General features: G+C 35.2%; 1 long non-coding RNA gene across 1 annotated transcript; it reads left to right on the top strand.

The window, feature by feature from the left end:
- The first annotated feature begins 475 nt into the window (after nucleotides 1–475).
- On the top strand, nucleotides 476–2,921 carry LOC128017717 (uncharacterized). Its single transcript, XR_008184513.1, has 4 exons — nucleotides 476–757; nucleotides 1,527–1,587; nucleotides 1,967–2,085; nucleotides 2,385–2,921. It is a non-coding gene; the product is annotated as an uncharacterized LOC128017717 (long non-coding RNA).
- The last annotated feature ends 15,395 nt before the right edge of the window (nucleotides 2,922–18,316 follow it).

The following is an 18,316-nucleotide window of genomic DNA, read 5'->3' as shown; positions in this document are numbered from 1 at the left end:
TTTTATGAAATGTAAGTTTCAAGAACGTTGTAGGAACGTTATACTAACCATTAAAAAACGTTCTGGGAACATTAAGCAAACTGGACATTTCAACGTTTTTGGAACATTCTAAATAAACGTTCATAGAACGTTATATTTTTTATGAAATGTAAGTTTCAAGAACGTTGTAGGCACGTTATACTAACCATAAAAAAACGTTCTGGGAACATTAAACAAACTGGACATTTCAACGTTATTTGCAACGTTCAAAATAACGTTTCCACAACCAAAAGGAACGTTAGGATAACGTTCTCACAACATAAATTTGTTAGCTGGGATGTATCGTCCCAGCATCGGCCGGAGAGCATTTCCGATCAGAGGCCGACGTCGCCGAGACATCTTGCCTATTAGCAAACGCTCCCTGAGCGATATCGTCCCGATGGAATTTTGTAGGTCGGCTCGACATCGGCACAACGTATGTGTGCTGTCTGGGACGTGTCTTTTTTGTTGTATTTAAATAATTAATTATAAATCTGTCATTTCCACACAGCAAAAAACGTTGGGTTGTTTTTTAACCCAACCGTTGGGTTACACATATTGGGTCAATGTGTTGGGTTATCTTAAAATTTGTTGGGTAATTTTTTTTTCGTCGTTGGGTTATTTTGTTTTGTTGGGTTAAATATGTTTCCCGTTTCACTCCGGTTCAAATTTTAACGGTAAAGTCGAGTCAGAGACTCAGCGTCAGCGCGGACAGAGGCAGCCTGCCTGATTATGAAGGGTAAGTAACTGTTAATATAATCGTTTGATGCATATAACTGTTATAACATTAAGTAAGGTGTCTGATACGTTAATTATTATTATTATTTTTTTTATAGCCTACGTTAAATAAGTTTTTATTCCCTTTAGTCCGTTTGTTTCCCCTAGTGAAAAATATTCCTGTTTGTTCGCCAGCATTAATTCATTTAAAGATTAGCTGCAAAACTTTTTATACAAGTATTAATGTTACTTAAGGTTGATAAAAATGTCCGGTGAAATGTGAAAGTTTGACGAAATCGATAGAATTAAGATAGAAAAGCCGCATGGACCATTTATCGGATCGGACCACTGAAAGAAGCTGCTCGCGACCTCTGAGCTCACACACATCAGTCATGCGACAGACAGCAGACTCCGCGAGAATCGTTTGAATGAACCTGCACTTTTCTGTTATACAAGTTCAACACCCAGGCGAAAGAAAAGCGCGCAGTCGTGAGGCAATCCGCTCTTTCAGCGGCAATTTATACCAGTTCCCCAAATTTACATAACGTTAACGTTACTCCTACAACCAACCTTTAAGAGGGGGGCGTAAAACAGAAGCCATATTCGTCTTAGAGCACCAGCACTAATTAATTGTACAGTAATAGTGTTTTTATGGTTTATACATATTGAATATTGTTATGCATCTATCAGAATACCCTTTAATTACAGCAATATCTCTTATTAAGCTAGATTGATTGACATGTTTTTTTTTTAAATGTGTTGTACTAAATGTGTTTATACTTATGTTTTAGACAATGGACTTTTTCGTGAAGGAAAAATAGAATTTCTGCCTGTTAACTGAAAAATTTCAAGGTAAGTAACCTATTTAAATTAATGGTACATACGTTTTCAATTTTAAATAGACCTATGACTTCCAAAAATTATGAAAAAAGACAAAATGAGGTGAAATAAGTGTATTGTTGCATTCAGTCCAACAAAGCTTCCTTTCATATACAGTGTACTTTTGTTCCTCCCTACAAGTCCAAATCAGTCAAAGGGTAAAGGGTGGTCAAATTTACTCACATTAGTTGCAAATATTGCCACAAATTTTCTGGAGGGAGTGAAAACTGATTTAGTCTGTGTCTTAGTGCAAATGATAGTAGATCCCCACAAAGACTGTAAAAATGTAAACTGTAAGCTTATTTATTTATTTATTTTTTAATTGTGCTTTCTGTACTTTTGTCATTTAAAGGCCTTCGTGCAGAAATTGTCTTTAAACCCTTCCTGCCATCTGCACCATACCACACAAATGGAAAATTGGTGTGCACATCATACACGGAAATGAAGCGGTCCTTCATTGACATTCAACCTGTAAGTACAAGCAACACTTAAAATTACAGTGCCCTGTGTAGTCAAGTCACCTTTATGTATTCTGTATAAGACACACGTTGTACAATGCAAATCATTCCAAGAAGATTATTATTTTTTTTTTTTAATGATAATGATGACAGATTTTTATTTATGGAGAATTATCACTTTAACCAATTTAAATTCGCTATAGCTTTTAACTCATTTAAATTTTAAATTCACTCATTTGTAAAGTGAGTGTATCAATGAAATATCATCACAATGCATGTTAACTGAACTTTTTATTTATTTATTCTTTTAAGGTTGGCACTAATATATAGTGCTGTACATGAATCACGAGACAAGCCAGAATCCACGTCCTGGTGTTTGGTGACAAGGAAAACTGGAACAGAAGACAATACTACATGCAGTCGATCTGTGTTTTAAACTTTTCTTTGTATATGGCATCTACTACCCAAAGCCCTCTGCTCCCATTTGAGAGTTTTTGGAACACACAGTCTTTAATAGTTTCTTCTGCACACTATCTCCTCCTTAAAAACTTTGTATTTTGTAATCAGTAAAAAACTTTTTTATTTTATTGATAATCAGTAGGTCCAGCAGCTGGTATATTTTTATTATTATTACTTGATTTTATGATTATTTTTTGTTTTATTATTATATGTTAGGTTCATTTTATTTGAAAGTTGTAATATTTCCCAAGAATGGTAACCCATATTTGGAATTGGTGCTCTGCATTTAACCCACCCTTCGGGTTACAGGTCCAACTCTCTAACCATTAGGCCACAGCTGTGAACTGTATTAGCACATTTGTGTGTTTTGATATGAATATGAATTGACACATTTGTACATCTTGAAAATGTCAGTTGTATTTTTACACATTCTTGTACATTTAAATAAAATATTTAAAAAAATATTTGTAAATGTGTTATTTGCATACAAAATAAAATCTGTAATTTACAACAAAGTAGTTTCAAAATATGGTTGTATTAAGTCATTTTTAATAAAAAAATACTGATCTTAATATAAATAATTAACTAAACTATTGGGTAACTTTTAACCCAACAGGATTTTAACCCAATGGGTTGGGTTGAAATAACCCATAGATGGGAAGGTGCTATACCAACCCATAGTTGGGTTACAGGTTGGGTTATTTTTAACCCAACATTTTTTAGTGTGTAGAAAAAGTTAAACAAAAGAAATAAGATCTCCCAGCAGAGCTAAAACTACGGATCAACCTCACGGGCCTCGCTGATGTGTTACATTTGAAAAAGGGACGTACCCAGCGCTGGGTTATTTTAACCCAACCAGTTGGGTTATCATAGGGTATTCCTGCACAACCGGAGGCTGCAGTTACAGGACCGCAATTCTGTGACCGCAGCTTTAGGACCCTAGTATTTTGGTGACAGCGCCACCTACTGTACTGAATCAACACTAATTAAAGATGGACGACATGGACAGCAATCAGACGGTGAGTATCGATATTTAATTAAGTTTTATTTTATAACATTTAAACTGTGAAAAATTTACATAGTGAGAACTGCTACCTATGAATGAATAATTAATTCCCACCAAATTAAGAATGTGTGAGCTAGTTTTATTAATTACTACGACGTTAATTCGTGGCTATGATTTCATAAATCCCAATTGTGTTTTAATGACGAAGTATTATAAGTGAATCTAGCCTGCACATTAATTAAACTTATCAGATGACAAGAGCATGGTTGATGTAAGGTTAGTAAGATTTACCTGCAGCTTAATGTATTAGTGTGAATACTGGCTTAATAGTCGTTGTTTTACCATATTTGTGTATAAAATATATTTCATAATTAAACTGCACTGACTGCCTAGTTGCCTGTTGTTTTGGCATTATTTTGCAATGATAAATGAGGCATTTGGCAATTTTAATAGTTTGTTACAATTTGGCCTAATCTGCAGGTCTACTCCACATACAGTTATACATTGCTATCATGTGTTAGTTTCTGTCATGTTCTGCATGGCCAATATGAAGTGATTTTATGGATTCAATTAGGCTCATTGTAGGACAGATGATTAAAAAAGGCACTAGGGATATTTTCATGATCTCAAAATATTCTAACAAGTACACTCTCTCTTTTCCAAGATACATATAACAATCCAAAAAGGGAGATCCCTGCCCGAATTGAATGCACCACATGCTGCAAAGACTTCCACTTTTCATATATATATATATATATATATATGTATGTATATATATTCCAGTTGAATATGTTAAACAAATGTTTCTTATTTATCTCTCTCTCTCTCGCTCTCTCTTTCTCTAGAGTTGATGCCTACAGCCATTCTATCCATGCAGCGACTGATGGAAAAGGGGTTCACTTTGGTGCTGTTATGATGTTGTCACAAAAATGACATGTATATACAGTACAGACCAAGAGTTTGGACACACCTTCTCATTCAAAGAGTTTTCTTTATTTTCATGACTACGAAAATTGTAGATTCACACTGAAGGCATCAAAACTATGAATTAACACATGTGGTATTATATATGGAATTATATACATAACAAAAAAGTGTGAAACAACTGAAAATATGTCATATTGTAGGTTCTTCAAAGTAGCCACCTTTTGCTTTGATTACTGCTTTGCACACTCTTGGCATTCTCTTGATGAGCTTCAAGAGGTAGTCACCTGAAATGGTCTTTCAACAGTCTTGAAGGAGTTCCCCGAGAGATGCTTAGCACTTGTTGGCCCTTTTGCCTTCTGTCTGCGGTCCAGCTCACCCCTAAACCATCTCGATTGGGTTCAGGTCCGGTGACTGTGGAGGCCAGGTCATCTGGTGCAGCACCCCATCACTCTCCTTCTTGGTCAAATAGCCCTTGATGCCTTCAGTGTGACTTGACAATTTTCATAGTCATGAAAATAAAGAAAACTCTTTGAATGAGAAGGTGTGTCCAAACTTTTGGTCTGAACTATAATATATATATATATATATATATATATATATATATATATATATATATATATATATATATATATATATATATATACATATATATATATATATATATATATATGTATGTATGTATATATGTATATAAATAAACATTCTTGAATCATTCTTGTGTCTTGTCTTGCCTCTCAACAACTTTTAAAATATTGGCAGTAATTTAGTGACTCCATACGCTGATTCCAACTTTAACTTACCTGATAATGAGCTAATTAACCTTAAGGAAGTGAATCAATATACTGTATAATTCAAGAGACTTTTCAAGAGACAATTCAAGACTTTTAAGGTTCTTCATTTTTTACAATTGTTTTAACATTGATATACATCAATTTTACAAAATTGACATTTCATTTATATTTTGTGTAAATTCATATTTAAATTTAAAATTGTGACTCAAAGCACACTTAGTAATTAAATTTCTTCTGCATTTTGAATAAAAAATCACATTTAAAAACAAATGCTACTGAGGTTAATATATTGATGCTATATACAAAGTAACGTGACTGCAAACTAAACCAACAGGATACTAGAACTGCGTTCCTGAAACTGCAGCCATTGCTATATTGGCCAGTACGGTAGGTGGCGCTGTCATGAAAAACTAGGGTCCTAGAACTGCGGCCCAGATCTGCGGTCCTGAATCTGCAGCCTCCGGTTGTGCAGGAACATACTATTGGCGGAGACGTCGATTCTTTTCCGGGAATCACTTTGTTCGAGAATTACTGAACCGGTTTAATTGAACTGGATCGTCGGTTCTTTTAGACCTGCGGTCCGACTATATTGTAAGTAATTTCTATGATTTACATGTCGATATGGACAACTGCAGGCGTTTACATTAGAGCAGAAAGTCGTATTCACTTTTTGAACTCACTTTGTTGACTCACTTAAATGTTAAATTCACTTTTCAGTGTCAGAAATGACTTTTTACTCTATTTTTACAGGTATTCGCATATTTCAGCCATCCATCACTGTCTGAAACTTAATAAAACTATTAATCTGTCGTCTCAGATAACTTACCTTAACACGATTATGCGAGTCACGTAACGTAGATTGGCCGTTTGAGGTTAACAGTTCATCATTTAACGTAAATAATGTTGGCCTGTAGACGTTTAACAGTATTGTTGCCGCAAAAAAAAAAGTTATAATTCTGCCAATTGAAAATAATTATTAATAAAAAAATTAAATAAGCTTACCTTAAAACGGTTGAAAGCCGTGGCTTTGCCCTGTTGTTCTTCCAAAATGACAGTTGGGGAGCGATTTAAACATCTTCAAGGCGCGTTAAATAACCCAGCGCTGACCTGAAACAACCCAGCGACGCAACCCAGCATGTTTAACCCAACACATGGTAAACGGAAACTACCCGAAAGTGTTTAAAAAGAAATAAAATAACCCAACAAAATGACCCAACAGACTCAACCCAGCATTTTGGGTTAAAAAATAACCCAGCCGTTTTTAGAGTGTGTGTGTGTATATATATATATATATATATATATATATATATATATATATATATATATACACTGAAAAAAAAGTCTGTAAAAATACAGTACAATATACCGTAATAATTTAAAGGAATTGTCTGTATTTTCTTTTTACAGGTGTTTCTCCGTATTTTTTTAATTACGCTTTGCATTGTGGGTACAAGAAGCTCAGTCGACAATCGGCGCGATACCAGTGCTTGAGCAGGCGCCATTATTCACGGAGATAGTCTCGGTCAAAATCTCATTTTAAAGTCGGATTTAGGATTTTGAGAATGGTTCTTACTCTTCCTTTGTAGATTATGTTTTGTTAAATATAACAAACTGTAACGTTAACTTAGTTGCTGCCTGGCTTGTTTGGCAAATGGATGTCGGAGCCGTCGCAATTAACATTTTCAGCATAACGTTAAGTTACCGTCTCATCTTACACTTCTAACTAGTGATGGCCGATTCGTGAACGAATCGTTCAATTTAACCGGTTCTTCTTAGTGAACCGGTTGAACCAGTTCACCAAATCGAACTGAATCGTTTGAAACGGTTCACGTCTCCAATAAGCATAAATCCACAAATTATTTAAGCTGTTAACTTTTTTAACGTGACTGACACTCCCTCTGAGTCAGAATAAACCAATATCCCGGAGTAATTCATTTACTCAAACAGTACACTGAATGAAATGCTGTGAAGACCGAACTGAAGATGAACGAACACGCCCACTGCTGGAGCAGTTCTCGTTCTCGAGTCAAGAACCGGTTGCTTCGGTTTTCGGATCACCAGTACACTCAACCGAGAATCGTTTCTGTCGGACGCGTCCGATTTGAGAACCGATGAGCTGATTCTCGTTCTCGAGTCAAGAACCGGTTGCTTCGGTTTTCGGATCACCAGTACACTCAACCGAGAATCGTTTCTATCGGACGCGTCTGAATTGAGAACCGATGAACAGATGATATTGCGCATGCGTGTAATTTTGTAAGTATTTTGTTAAACATCGGAAAGTGTGATAAAATAACTATATTTTATTTTGATTTTTTTTATTATTATTTTTTTTTTGATTGATGTTTCCAATCTGTATATTGTATATAATGTATAGGCCAAATGGGTTTTCAGGGAAGTTGGACAATAATTAAGACTCTAAAGACTCTTATGTTTAATAGGAATAAGGCATGATTTTTGAGATATCTGTACTGTATTTATAGTTAATGATGACACATTCACAAATTGAGTTTGTAGTAAACAGAACATGAACACGAGTAGAGCAGCTGATGACACTGAACTGCATCACGTGCCGGTTAGAGCGATTCTCGTTCTCGAGTCAAGAACCGGTTGCATCGGTTTTCGGATCATCAGTACACTCAACCGAGAATCGATTCTGTCGGACGCGTCTGAATTGAGAACCGATGAACTGATGATACTGCGCACGCGCGATTCAGCGTGAAGCCAACTGACTCACAGCATGTCTGAACCGAAGGGATTCTTTTGGTGATTGATTCTGATTCTGTGCTAATGTTATGAGCGCGGGTATTTCGAGGGCTTGGATGAAGGGCAATCTGGCTAAACGTAAGTTCATTTAATAACAAATACATCGGAATGGATTATGTTTAGTAAGTGGATCATGGTTTCTGCGCTGATGACACCTAATTTACTTTATATCTTCAAGACTTAAATCCTCATATGCACATTATTGCTGTTACTGTATTTAGGTGTTGTTGCAAAACTCAAATGTAAACTTTTCATGATTATGAGGTTTTAACTGACTAAAGTTATGATTACTGACTTTATATATTTGAATGTTTGATAGACGTGACGCCATTACGTCATCGCCAATGACGTCATTACGTCGAGCGTGAAAGAACCGATGAACCTGTTTTTTCAACCGGTTTATTGAATCGAACCGTCCGAAAGAACCGGTTCGCGGAAAAGAATCGAACTTCCCATCACTACTTCTAACGTTATACAGCGTGGAGGTAGGTGTAACCATAGACATATAAATAACTAGACGCCTCATTGGCCTCTCTGAGCCGATGCTGCGATACGTCAACGCGTCCGCCATGTTAGTTGAGGGCAAGACTGCCTTAAAAATACATGGAAGTAAACGGGGAGCTGCGTTTTTTTCTGAATAAAAACACGATAACGTTCACATTTATCAACCGATTTCAGGTTTGTGATCTACGTGCAGTTAAAAAAAAACTTTGCCTCCAGTTTAGTTAGGTTTGGCAAATTATTAATTTTCGTAAGGAATTGTGAAAGCTCACATTTGTCTCACTTATTGATTTCGTAGATTATTTTCGGTTTACAATTCTAATGTTAATTTAGTATAACTGTGACATATTCAAGTAATGTAATTTGAATGTATATTACATGATATGTAACGTTAGTTGTTTTATTCCTTTCGCTGTGTTCAATCCCAACGTTTTTCTTTCTTTTTTCTCTCTCTTTCTTGTGTCTCAGATCAGAACACAGCTCAATCCCTTTGAAATTCTGTGATAAAATCTAAGTTATACATCTTTAAACACTAATAATTTACTATTGTTGAGAAAATTGAATAAAACAAGTAAATACAAATCAAAAAGTGACACACTATCAGTGATGGGAATAACGGCGTTATAAATAACGGCGTTACTAACGGCATTACTTTTTCCAGTAACGAGTAATCTAATTGATTACTCTTCTCATCTTAATAACGCCGTTACCGTTACTGCCAAAAAATGCGGCGCGTTACTATAACTGATGATGAAGCTGTTTTTTTTTTTTCATCAGACCAACTAGATCTCTGAGCGAGAGGCAAATACTTTTTTTTACTGTTCTTCCTTGGTTAGTGGGCAGAGCACGAGACAAGCGCATAAATGCTGACGATTGGCTGAGGTAGAGTAAAATTTCATTGTAAGCCAATCAGAGGTAGAGTTGGGCGGGTTTTCGAAAGCACGCATAGTAGTGATGGGAATTCGGCTCTTTTGACTCAGCTCACTGAAAAGAGCCGGCTCTTTGGCTCACAAACGGCTCTTTAAATGACTTTGACTATAATATTTCAATTTTTATTACATAATTATTTAATTTCTATAGGCTAAATTTGAAAAAATAGAGTTGGCTCTTCAGATATGCGAGCCAGCTCCCGAAGTTCAACTAAAAAAGCCGGCTCTTAGAGTCGGCTCATTCGCGAATCGCGAACGACTCATCAAAAGCTCATTCGCGAACGAGTCGATCCATCATCACTAACGCTCATTCGCGAACGACCCATCATCGGACAGGACAGGACACACAACGAACAACACAAGCCAGTCAGTCAACCAGAGACAGGTATGGCGACGAGCCCAAATAATCCAAAAGTAGCCTTATCTAAATAGAAGTATATACATTACTTTTTCCTTCAAGAAATTAAAGAAACAATAAAAGGAAATATCAAAAGTTCCCAAAAATCTATCGTGTTATTTGCATTGATCCACTATATAAACATAATATCTACATACATGCCATTTGATTGGAGGCTAGTCTCACTTTGTCCCACAGCAACTTTTTTTTTTAGATGTGTGTACAATGTTTCATGTTTCTGTTAATAATGTATTGTATTAAGTGTCCATTTCATTATAATATTCAGATTTATCATAAATAATTGAACATGCACATGTATTTTAAGTTCCTTTAAAGAGGGGTAGAGGTGGGGTCACGTTTGAGCATTTAAAATTTAATTTTACTTGAAAGTAACGCAATAGTTACTTTCTTAAGTAACTAGTTACTTTAAAAATTTGTAACTGAGTTACTAATTTAGTTACTTTTTGGAAGAAGTAACTAGTAACTGTAACTAATTACTTTTTAAAAGTAACTTGCCCAACACTGCACACTATAGCCTACAGATGAACTCCACAACAAATAATAACATGTAGCTGATGAGGCTATGGATCCAGTGAAAATGAAAATGTGCACTGATACAGTGCACAGTAGAAATATAGTAAAAGTGATATGTTATATTAAAAAGTATATGTAGTACAACTTAAAGTGAATAATATGAAAAGCGAGTACAACGGTACAATAACATATGTGATATAATAGATTTATAATAGCATAAAGTTATATGTATAATATGAATAATACCATAATAAATAACTGTACAACAATAGGTTAACAATAGCAAGAAGAATATGTAATATCAAGGGTGGAATAATACAGAATAGACAAACATGAATAAATTAATAAATTAAAGAGTAAAATGAAAAAAAAAATGAAATGTAATTTTAAAATACTACTTGTGTAATAATTATTAATCAAATTAAGACACAATACAAAAAAATTGTGGACATGAGTCCCAAATTGTGTTTAATTAATGAGCTCCCTAAGTATAATATACATGTACACACACACACACACATACATATAAATAAATAAATAAATAAATAAATATGTTCTATAATGCACATTACACACACTCATGCAGAAAACACACACATTTTAACAGTGATTTATTTTTCCATGTATGTTAACACATATGAATGTTTGGGTGTGAGTGTGTGAGGTTTACCTTGTACCAAAAAATCTCAAAGTATAGTTATGTTTATCACACACCAGAATATGAGATGGTCCCCTCAAAAAAACTTTATATTAATCAAAATTAATAATAATTATAACAACATCACAATGTGTCTATCATGATATTGCAGCTGGACTCACTATGAGTTCCTGTGTTTTTCATTTCTAGGCTATTAACATCATGTAGTTTTTGTGTAAAGACACACGCAGTTCATTGTCAGCATTAAACAGCCCGAGTCGATACATTCAGGGCTGCTCTGGGTTTAGTACAAACACTACACTAGTCTAGGGAGGTATAGTCTTGTCTCTTGGAAATGCAGAGAACAGCTTTCCTCAGCTTTCCTTGTCCTGTTTGCAAATGGCTAAAAGGAAAGAAAAAAGAATGCATAGTTCACAGTTTTATGAAAAGCAATGAAATCCTTATAATTAAGTGATGATGAACTTAATCAGTAACACTTTTGCATAACGGTCCATTAGTTAATATTAGTTAACTACTTTAGTTAACATGATCTAAGCAAGAACAATCCTTCTACAGCATTTATTAATCTTAGTTGATGTTCATTTCAACATTTACTAATGCATTATTTAAATCAAAAGTTGTGCTTGTTAACATTAGTTAATGCACTCTGAATTAGCATGGACTAACAATGAAAAACTGTATTTTCATTAACTAGCTTGAACAAAGATGAATAAATACAGTAATAAATGTATCGTTCATTGTTTGTTCATGTTCGTTAATGAATTAACTAACATTAACTAAAGGACTAGTATTCTAAAGTGTTACCACTTAATCTTTGTAAATAAGTAACGGTAGTGAAATTAAATAAAGAAGCTTTAGCTCCGTTAACGCCCCTTTTTGGGGGAAAACAAACGGATTCCCCTGATAAGTAGCATTGGTCTATGGCGGCAACGTTGACGTGCAGCCAATGAGGCGTCTAGCTATTTATATGTCTATGGGTGTAACAGTACTCACTCTCAGTTTTATAAATAAAGGTTTATTAACTTTTTATTGTTAATGCAGTGTAACGTTTTTTGTTAATGAGCATCTCCTAAGGCATCCGGCATATTAACGTTACTGAGGTGATATTGAGCAGCTGTGATAACGTTAAATCTGAAGTGCATTAACTTCTGTGTTTAGAGCACTTTATGCCTTCAACAGGAGCTGGCAGAGTAATGGGCAAGAAAAGAAGACACCATGAACGTTACGACTTTATGTTTTAAAAGCGATTATACGACCAGGAGAAGATCTGACATCATGGAGTTCTTCAAGGATAACACACCTTTTTATCCGAACGAGGTAGGTTTATACATTTTATAGGCTTGTTTATGTTAAACACACACACACTCGGTAAGTTAATTCTGTAACTTTACTGGCACACTGTCCGTGAACGCATAACCTATGTCGTGCACATGCAGAGAATGCCCCTTCAGAGAGCGCGCCAGGAGCGCATTGAGTTCTCTCTCACTTACACATACAAAAGCACGCAAAATTGTCAAAATGAGAATTTTTGGCGAGTGACCGTCTTAAATAAGTCTTGACTGATGTAAAGAGTTGGGAGGTGTCAGATGTCTGTCGATATGAGTCATGTTTTAAAGGGGGGGTGAAATGCTATTTCATGCATACTGAGTTTTTTACACTGTTAAAGAGTTTGATTCCCATGCTAAACATGGACAAAGTTTCAAAAATTAAGTTGTACATTTGAAGGAGTATTTTTGTTCCCAAAATACTCCTTCCGGTTTGTCACAAGTTTCGGAAAGTTTTTTTCGAGTATGGCTCTGTGTGACGTTAGATGGAGCGGAATTTCCTTATATGGGTCCTAGGGCACTTCTGCCGGAAGAGCGCGCGCTCCCGTATAGCGAGGCTGAGCACAGACATTTCACTGATCAGAGCGATTCACTGATCAGAGCGAGAGCGTCGCGAAAAGTCACAAAAGAAGTGTGTTTTTGGTTGCCAGGGCAAGACAACCCTGCACAGATTACCAAAAAAAAAAAACAGCATTAAGGGACCAGTGGATGGAGTTTATTTTTACAGAGCATCAACGGAGTTGTGCAAGTGTTTTTGTTTGTTCCCTGCATTTCGAAGATGCTTGTTTTACAAACAAGGCCCAGTTTGATGCCGGATTTGCGTATTGTTTATTTCTTAAGGGTGATGCAATCCCAACAAAAAAGGGTCACGATCGTGTGTTGGAACTGCAGGCGGTGAGTAAAACTGCTTAAAATATCTCTGCCTCCTTGTTAGTGCGTCCCGTCCCATGCCGGAGACCCGGGTTCGAGCCCCGCTCGGAGCGAGTCGTTGCTGCTGCTGCTCTCGTTTAGTTTCAGCCTCGGGATCTGATTCTGGATCATAAATAAACGGCTGAATCTGACTGTAAGCCATGGTTTGTTTTGGATGATTGTTTTTCCCTCATGGTAATGTCACAGTTTCCACATGCTCTCAACGCAAAAGCCTACTGGCACTCGTGATTCTTTAGCTCCGCCCACACGTCACGCCTCCAGCCCGTCGTGTTTTTCCGGGAAAAATCGGTACAGACTATTTTTCTCTTATGAATATAATAAAACTAAAGACTTTTTGGAGTTATGAAGGATGCAGTACTACTCTATAGGTACACAAGATTAACAGGATATTGAGTGAAAACGAGCATTTCACCCCCCCTTTAAAGGTACATGACAATAGTTCATGAGATTCATGGTGTTTCTTTTCGTTTTCTTTTCTAATGGCAGGTCATGATTGCTGCTGTACTTTGCGTCCCAGACACCCCCTGCATTCTTATCATGGGTTTGTATTCTGTTTTATTTATTAAGTTTTTATTTATGAAAGCATATGGGTAGCAAAATTCAATTAGAAATGTAATATGCAAAATGGCAATGCAATATGCAAAAAGGCAATGTGTTTCTGTATTTGATTGTACATTTTTTCTTACAAATGTTTAATATTTAGTGCAAAATGAATAATTTATTATATAGTTTACATTTGCCATTTCCTACACTAGTTTTAATATGCAAACTAAAAACATTTTAATGCTTTATAAGTTGCAAAATTCAAATTAACATATATTACACAAATTGATTAGATATGGTCAATATGTCCAAGCAAAAACTATAGTAAAATTATCATTTAAATGCAGTTTTTCCTAAATAAATTTTGACTTGGTGGTAGGACACTTGGGATTGCATTTTCATCATAATACAGCATGATAATTGTAGCAAAATACAGTTAGAATTTCAGAATGCATTCTGAGCCAAAGGTGCTGCAAAGTGGTGTTTTAAATTTCTATTATTCTTAGTGCATTGAAGAAGTAGATTACATACAAGATGTTACATACAAGATGTTTCAATTGTATTTTCACTTAATACCTCACGATGAATAAAAAGTCAATGTGGATTTGAAATGTATTTGGAAATGCATCACCCCCCTGACCTGTCAATCGTTAGGCTACATCAAGATGGGGCTCGGCAACAGGACACACAATAAGTCAATATTCAGTCAACCAAATGCTCTCCACGCTGACTTAAACTAAATTCATCGCAGGGTATTAAATGAAAATGCTATTGAAACGTCTTATATGTAAGAGTCAATACATTTAAGAAAAATAAAGATTTAAATCACCATTTTGCTGCACATTTGGCTCAGAATGCATTCTGAAATCCTCACAGCATTTTTGCTGCAATTATTATGAGGTATTATGATGAAAATGTGTTCTACCCTCAAGTCTAAATGCATTTAGGAAAAATGTCAAAAGTATGTCAAAACATTTTGTTACAGTTTTTGCTTGGACATGTTAAACATCTAATCAATTTGGGTAATACATTTTTATTTTAATTTTGCAACTTATAAAGTGTTTAAATATTCTTAATTTGCATATTAAAACTAGTGTAGAAAATGGCAAATGTAAATCATATAACAGAATTTTCATTTTGAACAAAATTTTGGACACATGGTGAAATGTAAATTAAAACACAGAACTACATTACCATTTTACGTATTGCATTGCCATTTTGTATATTTCAAATTGCTACCCATATGATTCCATATTTATTTACCATTAGGGATGTTCAACACTGTAAAAAAAAATTGTCATTGAGTTGTTTATTCAGTTAACTTGGTTAGTGAAGTTGTTTGTGTAGGAAAAATGTGAATCAATGTTTGGAGTGGCTTTCTGAATTTACAATGATTTTTTTTATAATTTCTTTGTTTGTTGTTATTTGTGATTCCAGATTACTGTCATACAAGTTACCATGTCCTCCCCCATTGAGACTGAGCTAAAAATTCCCTTTGTTTTATTTTAAACAAAACATCTGGAGGAGAATGGCACCTACGATGGAATTCATACAAATGTAAGGGACATATCTAAAGAAACTGTGTATAAAGCATTTTATGTTGCCTGTTTGTGGAAAATAATTAAAGATTCGCCAGTAAACAAGGTGCAGCACATGCAGGGTCTACGTCAACAGCACCACACACATTCCCCATGGGTCAGAGAGCTCTCAAATCTCATCACAAATATCCTAATTTGTGATCTGAAGATAACTGAATGACTTAACAGATATTTTATAAGCAATGTTTAAACTCATTTTAAAGTTTGAATGTTTAAACTGGAACTTAATAATTCAATCTCAACCTGTTCTGCATGTTATTCTGTACTTTTTCATTCATTTTAATTTCTTGTCATTAACAGTCTTCCTGTGAAGAAATCCTGAACGAGCATCAAAGGTTCAGATGAAGGAATCTACGCCTCCAAGACTCATGTATGAACTACTTCTAGATTCCGTGTAAATGTGAGTGTTTTTTTTTTTTTTTTCAAATCTCAACTTAGCACTTGGACTAAAAATGCAGCAAAAGAAAAAGTAGTTTCCTCAAACGGGCACATGGCAAGATATACTAAATTCACACAAACACTTGGAGCCCTGATCTTAATTTGGATTGTATAGTTTTCTTAGTTTAACATTGAAATGTCAGGAATGAGTGCATAAATCTTTGTTCTTTATTTTCAAATGCTGTACAAGAAAGTTTTTTTTTTTTTTTTCTATGTCAGTTGTAGATGCAGATAATTTAGCATGAATAAGAGGTTAGTAATCTAACTAGGGTTAGTTCACCCCATAATATTATATGAATAATCTCATTCCAATCCTGTTAGACTTTTGTTCATTTTTGGAACACTAATGAAGATCCTTTTTAATGAAATCATTTTTAATGAAATCTGACAGCTGTACTGTATTGGACGTTGAAATGGCAGTTGCATATGCTGTCAATTGTGGGACAGAAAGCACAGATTTCATTAAAAATACTCTTCATTTGTGTTTCAAAGATAAATGGAAATCGTATGGATTTGAAATTATATGAGGTAGAATAACTGGTGACAAAATTCTTTGTGACCACTATTTGGTGCAACACCAATATTGTAAAAGTACCTGTTCATGATTTCTTTTTTCTGCATGTTGCTGTTTAAACTAAAAATTGTTCTATTATGTAAAACATTTTCAATGGTGCTTTTCACATTGTTAAATTGATGTCATAATATTTTTGTCTTCACCTGTTTAAGGCAAATAAAAGCTACTGAACCATGTTTAAGAATGTTCACAAGAGGTAAAAATAAACCATGTTCAATTTGTACATATTGTGCTGGATTTATTTGCTACAGAAGAGGCCTATGCTATAATTTTTTAAAAAATCTCTGCATAACGGATTTTCCGTTTATGGTAGGAAGAAAATGTTAATCTACAGAAATTTCAGTTTTAACGTTGAAGGAAGTGTCTGTAAAGTGTCCGTAATTTAACAGAAAATGTCCCGGTAATTTTCTGCCAGTACATTATCCGTTTTTTTACGGAATTTATTTTTACAATGTATAAAGTTTGGTACTTATGAAGTTATGTGCATTTCTAAGAACGAATTCAAGCAGGATAAATGTCAAGCCTGTGTCTGAGCCTGTGCTTATATTTTCTCTAAGCTACATGGTATTAAACCATATTTTAGATTTGTTAAAAGGTGTGCAGTATTATTTATATTATATGAATTATGTAGGTTGGGACTGCGGGTGTGTCTGTTGGACAGTGTTTTCTCTACGTCCTGCTGGCCTTCTGCATCTAATCGTAGCTCCGTGTGGCTGTTTTTATTTAAATTTTTTCTCTAGAATCTTTATCTTACTATCACTCTCTGTTTTTTAAAGTGATAAAATATAACTTAATTCACACCATATTTCTGATATTATCGATCAATCTTATCAGATTAATTTTGATTCAGATATATTTGATAAATATATCTATAGAAAGCTTTAAATGACTACTTAACGAAATAATAAAAACAAACAACAAAAAAATCTCAATACAATCATAATTCGTTTAGGAGGCGCGTCTTATGAGGAGATGACGACCCAGCTAACACAGTTACGTTGTGACGACGTAACTGGACCAGACCATATTCGTTGCAGCGACATCCCAAATAACGTTCCAGCGACGTAACTTTGTGATTCCCATATCCGTCGTGGCGACGTTATAGTGGAACATCGCTGGAACGTGAGGAGTACGTCCCAGCGACCAAACTGGCACGTTATGAGAACGTTACTATAAAATACCATTTTGGTCGCAGCGACGTACCATATAACGTTCCATTGACGTAACTTTGTGATTCCCATATCCGTCGTGGCGACGTTATAGTGGAACGTCGCTGGAACGTGATGAGTACGTCCCAACGACCAAACTGTCACGTTATGAGGACGTTCCTATAAAATACCATATTGGTCTCAGCGACGTACCACATAACGTTCCAGTGACGTAACTTTGTGATTCCCATATCCGTCGTGGCGACGTTATAGTGGAACGTCGCTGGAACGTGATGAGTATGTCCCAACGACCAAACTGTCACGTTATGAGGACGTTCCTATAAAATACCATATTGGTCTCAGCGACGTACCACATAACGTTCCAGTGACGTAACTTTGTGATTCCCATATCCGTCGTGGCGACGTTATAGTGGAACCTCGCTGGAACGTGATGAGTATGTCCTGACGACCAAACTGGCACGTTATGAGGACGTGACATTACAGGATCATATTGGTAATTCATATTTTCACCTCACCATTACCTTGAAATACATAAAGAACTAATAAACTCAATCCATCTCTGGTGCAAAAAATAAACCTTATGAAATCTAATTGTAATCTAATTATAGGGGATTCATAGTTAATACATTAATTACATACATGCAATGCAAACAAATACAAAAACATTACATTCTAATATAAAATATACAAAAACACACTGCA

The sequence above is a fragment of the Carassius gibelio genome, chromosome A7 (genome assembly GCF_023724105.1).
Source record: "Carassius gibelio isolate Cgi1373 ecotype wild population from Czech Republic chromosome A7, carGib1.2-hapl.c, whole genome shotgun sequence".
In the NCBI taxonomy this organism is placed as follows: domain Eukaryota; kingdom Metazoa; phylum Chordata; class Actinopteri; order Cypriniformes; family Cyprinidae; genus Carassius; species Carassius gibelio.
This window is presented reverse-complemented; position numbering and strand designations above follow the sequence as displayed.